The sequence below is a fragment of the Octopus sinensis genome, linkage group LG10, assembly GCF_006345805.1.
Source record: "Octopus sinensis linkage group LG10, ASM634580v1, whole genome shotgun sequence".
Taxonomy (NCBI): domain Eukaryota; kingdom Metazoa; phylum Mollusca; class Cephalopoda; order Octopoda; family Octopodidae; genus Octopus; species Octopus sinensis.
The window spans coordinates 23,382,470-23,389,969 of NC_043006.1; the positions used below are offsets into that span (position 1 = coordinate 23,382,470).

The window sequence follows — 7,500 nt, forward strand, 5'->3', positions numbered from 1 at the left end:
ACGCCGATTATTTTTGCCTGCAGCTTGTACATCTGCATTAATCATTGCATTTCCTTCGTTCTAATGTCGAACATTTTTTCCTTATTCAGCGTAACCTGTGGGGATGTAGTTGCTGAGGCATTACAGCTTGCCTTGAATCGAAGTCTCGTCATCATTCTCATTTGAATGAGAAGATGCAATGGAAACAGAATCTCCCTTACATCGATTCAAGCAACGCTCATCTGTGGACGTAACAGCCGCATCAATCGAACTCCCCGCAATTTGAGACTCTCTACAACTCAACGACGGTGAATGAAGTCTCCTTCTTTTCATCATCTGTTTTCCGGTCGATTGTATTATAGCCCTTTTTTTTTTAAGCATTGTCGTGTGAAACACGTTTAGGCAAAGTGATGTGGCAAAAAGTATATCTTAAATGCAAAGAAATTTCAAAAAGTCTACTACATCAACATGCAGCACAATTTCTTTAATTTTACATGTTTCCGTTAATAGTTTCATTTAATATCGTGACGTATGTTTGCCATTTGGCTATAGACACACTTAGGGGTTAGCCATATTTAAATGGCAAATATACGTTACGATGTGTTGCAGGTACTGTTTTTAACTCGCTCTAAGATTTATTATTGTTTGTTTACACTTTTTCGATATTAGTGTCTTTACGATACAGGAAAAAGGATATGTATTTGCGAAGGGAACCTACTTTTCATCGACAACTGTGATTGTCACACGCCGATGACGGGTCAATACCCAGAAACTCGAGTCCGTGTGTATCATAAGTTGAAGACGGGAAGGATGGCTTCCCCTTCCAAATACTGATAGGGCACAGAAAGTGTGTCTATAGCCAGCTGGAGGAGGTGTCCTCCTGGGGCTTCAAACTACAGTAGCATCCACCCTTAGGGGTTAGCCATATTTAAATGGCAAATATACGTCACGATGTGTTGCAGCTACTGTTTATAACTCGCTCTAAGATTTATTATTTCATTTAATAGTTATTGAACAATTATTAAGAAAGAATGTCTCAGTTCGAAATCCATAAAAGAAGGTAAATAGTTCTTGTATAGTACCAAAGATACATTTCTAGACAGCCGTAGTTAAGTTGGTATTTAGGAAAATTTAGGAAAGTCCAAATGACTAAGCAAAATGTTCTGCAATTAGTTTTTCTCACAAAAAATCGATTGAAATTGCTGAATTGTACTCAACGCTGTAGCCGATGACGACCTTGAAAATTAGTGAATTCACGCAGCGAACATTAGGGAACAGAATCTCTCTCTCCAGTCGATTCAAGCAACGCTCATCCATGGACATAACAGCCGCATCAATCGACCCCCCAACCATACAAAGGCAGTTTTCTATTAGACAAATTATTAACATTAGTTATCTCCCTTGCACCCTGTTGAAACTCATGTTTCGAACTGCACTGCTTTTTGATGTAAATAATTTTTGGTGTTAACATGGTCCTATTTGAAATATTTCTTCTACGGAGGGAAGAACAAGCCTTCTTCTATCATACCTTTGGTCAACTTGCGCCGCAGGTTCTCGGAGGAGTTAGTGTTAGTTGAAAGCTACCAAACCTGCCACACACACACACAGACAACCTCGGATTTATATATAAGATATATATATATGCGTGTGTGTGAGTGTGTGTGTGTGTGTACATACATATAGGAGACCAAAGTGTACGTACGCCGCCATATGTATATAAAAAGGAATACAAAAAATGGGACAAGAATGCAAAACATCCAAAAAGGGATAAGAAAAAAGAAGGACGGGTCATTCGAAGTTTTCTTTCCTCAGTCGAGTTCCAGGTTATCTTTGCAATTTCGGCTGGTTATACTCAAGATTGCTCCAATCTGGCCTGCCCCAACGAAAAACTAAGCTATGAGCATTAGATTCCTTGGAAGAAAGTCCCTTTTTTGTTTTCCTTTTTATATACATATGGCGGCGTACGTACACTTTGGTCTCTTATATGTAAATACACACTCACACACACACACATATATATATACACACACATATATATGCATCATTGTTTTTCTTGTCTCTTTTTACGTTGAGCCGGCACAGGTGCATTTTGGTGACACTGGCAGGTGCTCATTACGTGGCACCGGCATGAGTACTTTTTACGTGGCACCGACACGAGAGCTTTTTACATGTACCCGAACAAGTACTTCTTACGTGGCACCGGCTTTTTACATGCAGCAACACGGGAGCTTTCAACGTGACACATGCACGGGTCTTTTTATAGTTACTAAATAAATATTTACTAGTAACTCTATATATTTATTACGTTAGCTATTATTACTAATAGCTATGTATTTATTTACAATATTAATAACATTTACTAGTAACTTTAGATTTTATATTAGATTAGTTTTTTGGTGTTTGTTTATTGCTTAGTATGGTATTTCTGCTGATTACTTTACCAATAGAAAAAAAAATATTTTCTTGAGATTCTTGGCGTGTGGTTTTTGGTAGTCATTTAAGATTTATGGCACTCAAAAAAATGTATATGTGTCTGTGTAAGTGTATGCTTGTGTATCTATGTTTGTATGATTATATATGTATAGAGAGATATAGATAAATATAATCATATCGGAACAACAGCAGTTAGCAGCAGCAGCAGCAGTGGTGGTGTTCTGATAGCCCACAAACAAACTGTAAAACCAGAAATGTAGTCTATAGCATAAGATGTACAGAGGGACGATGCAGTAACAAGACAACGACGTACGTAGGAGAAACGGCACGGAGCATAGGTAAGCGGGTAAATGCACATTGGAAGGAACTTAAGGAAGAGAAGAGCTCATCGGTTCTGTACCAGCAAGCCGAGCTGGAACACGAGGGCTCACTCAACAAAATAGAAGTTAAAATCTTGTTCACACATAGAACAGACGCAACGCTTAGACAAATTACAGAAGCTACACACATAATAGAAGATAAACCTAGCCTGAATAGGAAACTGGAATGGAACACTAGCACACACACCCAACACACTACAACATATGACAGAATAAGATCCCCATAAACTGATAACAATATAAGCAAAGCATAATACAATACACAGATAAACAAATGGAATTAAATAACTAGATACATTAACAAAATTTAAAATTAAACAAAAAAATTAATTAAATTAAATGTAAAAGAGAATAGAAAAAATAATAAGTAGGTATAAACACATGAACAAAATAAATGAAAACAAATAACACGAACGTGTATAAACAGGGGAGACAGATAATACAGGCACCCCCCACACACACATGCACTTACTAAACATAGACACGCATAGGGGTATACGCATGCGCAAATAAAGACACATACAATAGGAATACAAAATGCAAAATGGCTGATCGTTAGTGAGGAAAGACACACAAATAAGAAAGAAGAAAGCAAAGGACCACTGATGAGGTCACAGAAGTGTGATGAAAGAACTTTGGCCGAAATACGATTAATGTAAAAAATAAAATAAAGCTGAACCAAATTAACATCAAATATATAGTGCGTGTTTTTTATTGGCTAAACTGGCAACATGACCATCCCTAAATACAACAATATATGTTTCAACACACGATTTCAGATCAAGAATCTTGCAAAACAAATATATAATCGTTATTATTATTATTATTATTATTATTATTATTATTATTATTATTATTATTATTATTATTATTTCCCGCAAAGTTTCACGACCACAAGGACATTCTCCCTTTAAAACTCTTACTCCATATAGTCGCGATCTGTATTAACAAGCGCTACAGTATGTATCTCACCCAATGAATATGGATAGTGCAACAATGAAGACGTAGTTTGCTTCCAGACCATCTATGTTTCAGCATGCAATTAGAATCTAGTGTCCATGAGGTTTCACGTGGAAGTACAAGAGTTGCATGTGCGCAATCAAGAGGAAATAACCCACATTTAATCAAACTAGACTGCAATCTTATGTGAGAACGCATTAAAGTGAGCCACTCTCTTTCACGCAAGAGTATTCGATGTATTATCATATTCTGTGATGCACACATATATATCTACATTCATAGATAGATAGACAGATAGATTGATAGATAGCTAGATACATACATACATACATACATACATACTTCCATACATACATACATACATACATACATACATACATACATACATACATACATACATATATGCATGCACACATAGACTTACGTACATGCCTGCATGCACATACTTAGATACATAATACTGATTTCTATTTTGAGCACAAGGCCAGCAATTTTCGGGGAGTGGATAAGTCAATTACATCGAACCAAGCGCTCATTTGGTACTTATTTTATCGACCCCGAGAAGATGAAAAGCAAAGTCAACCCCGGCAGCATTTGAACTTAGAATGTAACGCCTGAAGGAATGTCACAAAGCATATTTATCTGGAATGCTAAAGATTCTGCTAGCTCACCGGTTACATGCAAGTTGTTTGTTCCTTCTCAAGCCATGCCTGGCTCATAATGGGCCGGTTTCTCAGTTCCATTGGCGTATGGGTTCCCCACTCGGATGGGACGCTAGTCCATCGCAGGTGAGCTGCTAGATGCAGGAGGAAAGAGTGAGAGAAAGTTGTGGCGAAAGAGTCTGCAGAAGTTCGCTGGAGCCGCGTGGAGCTTAGGTGTTTTGCTCATAAACACATACATCGCCCGGTCTGAAATTCGAACCCGCGATCCCTCGACCGCGAGTCCGCTGCTCTAACCACTAGGCCATGTGCCTCCACGGTTATATACATGCAACAGCAGCCATAATCCGAAAAGAAGAACAAGTCAACATCATCGGTAACTACTAAGCCGCAGGTTTTATGTCGGAGTTATCCCAGTTACCTGAGTTACCTTCTCCTACATACATACATACATACATACACACACATACATACATACATACATACATACATACACATACATATATACATACATACATACATACACACATACATACATACATACATACATACATACATACACACACATACATATATACATACATACATACATACATACACACATACATACATACATACATACATACATACATACATACATACATACATACATACATACATACACACACACATACATACATACATACATACATACATACAAAGACGAAAATCAAATCAAATAGCGAAGAATATATAGAGATTGAAGGCTCAGAGGAATACTGATGGAACCTAGAAATTAGAAATTGTCATTATATTAAAACTCAGCCAGCTTGATACTGTTGCTTGAGACCACATATTAAAAACATACCCTGTCGTAGAAATCAGCTGCACACTTGATGTTAATGTAGTAAAAAAGTGCAAGGGAAGGAAGGTACGTTGATTGGAAATTTGTAGATCCAGGATCCTAGATACACGTTCAGCTTCATACATGTTGTTGTTGGAGCTACCGGTTACAAACCAAACCACCTGGATCAAATGTAACTGAATTTAGGTTTCTGGAGAAAGACGAAGTTCCTTAATTCATAAGCCAGAAATGGCCGCGATGTCTGGAACCTTCAAAATTTGTAAAACGTTCTTACGATTAGAAGTATGAATACTTATACAAGAAACGACACTTTCCTTTTCTTTACAACCTTGCCACCGGTAAGGCGGTCGGTCAAAAATAAACTAAAAATTAAGAGAAAGAGTATACATACATACATACATACATACATACATACATACATACATATACATACATACATGGTGGCTGCCCCCTCGTTATTGAGTATGGCCATTGTACAAAGCTTAATCAATGTTGTTATCGTGCAATGCCTGTGCAAGAAGATTTTTTTTAATTGGGGAAAGGCTGTGCACTGAGTCAATCCCACTCACTAAGCAACAGCAGCCATAATCCGAAAAGAAGAACAAGTCAACATCATCGGTAACCACTGAGCCGCAAGTTTTATGTCGGAGTTATCCCAGTTACCTGAGTTACCTTCTCCTAGAAGGATGTCCTAACAAAGGCTAGGAGTCCTTCACTCCCAATGGTTTAACCGCGCGATCGGGTATTCAGTCCGATTATTTCTATGTTCCCGCGCATAATACAGCCTTAAGACATTTATTAGATGGCCGTTGACTCTCAAGAGTTCCTCCGCCCTTTGACAGGTTTTGTTTTTCATCCCGCAGTGAGGAGGGTGTTTATTGGACACATACATACATACATACATACATACATACATACATACATAAAACTAATACTCGCAGCTTTCTAACAGGGTCTATAGTAGACTTGCGGATGAAGACTAGAGGTACAAGATCAGTCCAGCCGGCCCGTAAATACCACATCCTACCACTCGGATAATGCATACGAAGGAGTACAGGAGAAACGAGTTTACAAGATGTGTATTTTAAAAGGAAAATAGCAACAGGCTTCACGCGGGTATATAATCTATTAATATATAAACATAGAGTCTTCTGTGGTGTTCCAATGAATTTCGAGATATTCTCTTTAATCCTTTGAACTCGCGAGTACATTTTAGAGGCGGCGAGCTGGCAGAAACGTTAGCACGCCGGGCGAAATGCCTAGCGGTATTTCGTCCGCCGCTGCGTTCTGAGTTCAAATTCTGCCGAGGTCGACTTTGCCTTTCATCCTTTCGGGGTCGATAAATTAAGTACCAGTTACGCACTGGGGTCGATATAATCGACTTAACCCGTCTGTCCTTGTTTGTCCCCTCTGTGTTTAGCCCCTTGTGGGTAGTAAAGAAATATATATAACCATGAAAAACGCAAAAGCGGGCGACCTCATGGTTTTATATTCATGGCTCGCTAATTAGCAGAAACATCGTTATTTTCAACCGTAAACATAAGACTTTGCGGCCACCCACTTTTGTAACTTCCAGTAGGTATGGTCAAACGAAATCGCCCCGCAAAAACCTACCCGTGAGTGCAAAGAGTTAACGGAACACTAATTATCCCTGTGTCCTATTTTCCCCCTTTCTTCCTCACCCTACACTATCTTCTTCGTTTTCCTCCTTTAATTGTTTTTTTACTTTCCCGTCACTCCACCGAATCTCCACTTGCCCAGCTTTTGTATTAATGTTACAAGGTGGTGGTGGTGGTGGAGGTTGATGGTGATAGTGGTAGAAGCGGGGGGAGTGAGTGTTGGCGGCGGCAGTGGAGGAGGGGGCAGCAGCGGGGGAGGCGGCGGCGGCGGCAGTGGAAGTGGAGGCGACGGAGGACGTGGCGGTGGTCATCTTCATTGAGATGTTGATGGTGGTGGCGGTTGTGTCGTTCTATGTATTATGTGCGGTCTGTATATTCGAAATGGAAACTAGTCGGCACCAATGAAATTATTTGTACCGAATAACCTGGAGCCAAGAAAGACTCAGGTAAGGGGGACTTCTCAGAAGGATTCTAATCCACTTACAAGTAGTCAATCGTTAATCGTTAAATCAGCTTTTGGCTAAAGTCATGTTTTAATCTCGGGATCGTTGTCTGATCGTGTGTGAGCTGGAGATTGAGAGAAACATATCAATGACGTCGCGCGCACGTACAACACACACACTCAC

At 39.2% G+C, this 7,500-nt stretch overlaps 1 long non-coding RNA gene across 1 annotated transcript in view; it reads right to left on the bottom strand.

Moving 5' to 3' along the window:
• Window positions 1–858: 858 nt before the first annotated feature.
• The window catches only part of LOC118764958, a 14,972-nt gene continuing 8,330 nt past the window's right edge, over window positions 859–7,500 (bottom strand). The window contains exon 3 of the long non-coding RNA XR_005000798.1: window positions 859–872. This is a non-coding gene — a long non-coding RNA (uncharacterized LOC118764958). The remainder of the gene's footprint in view (window positions 873–7,500) is intronic.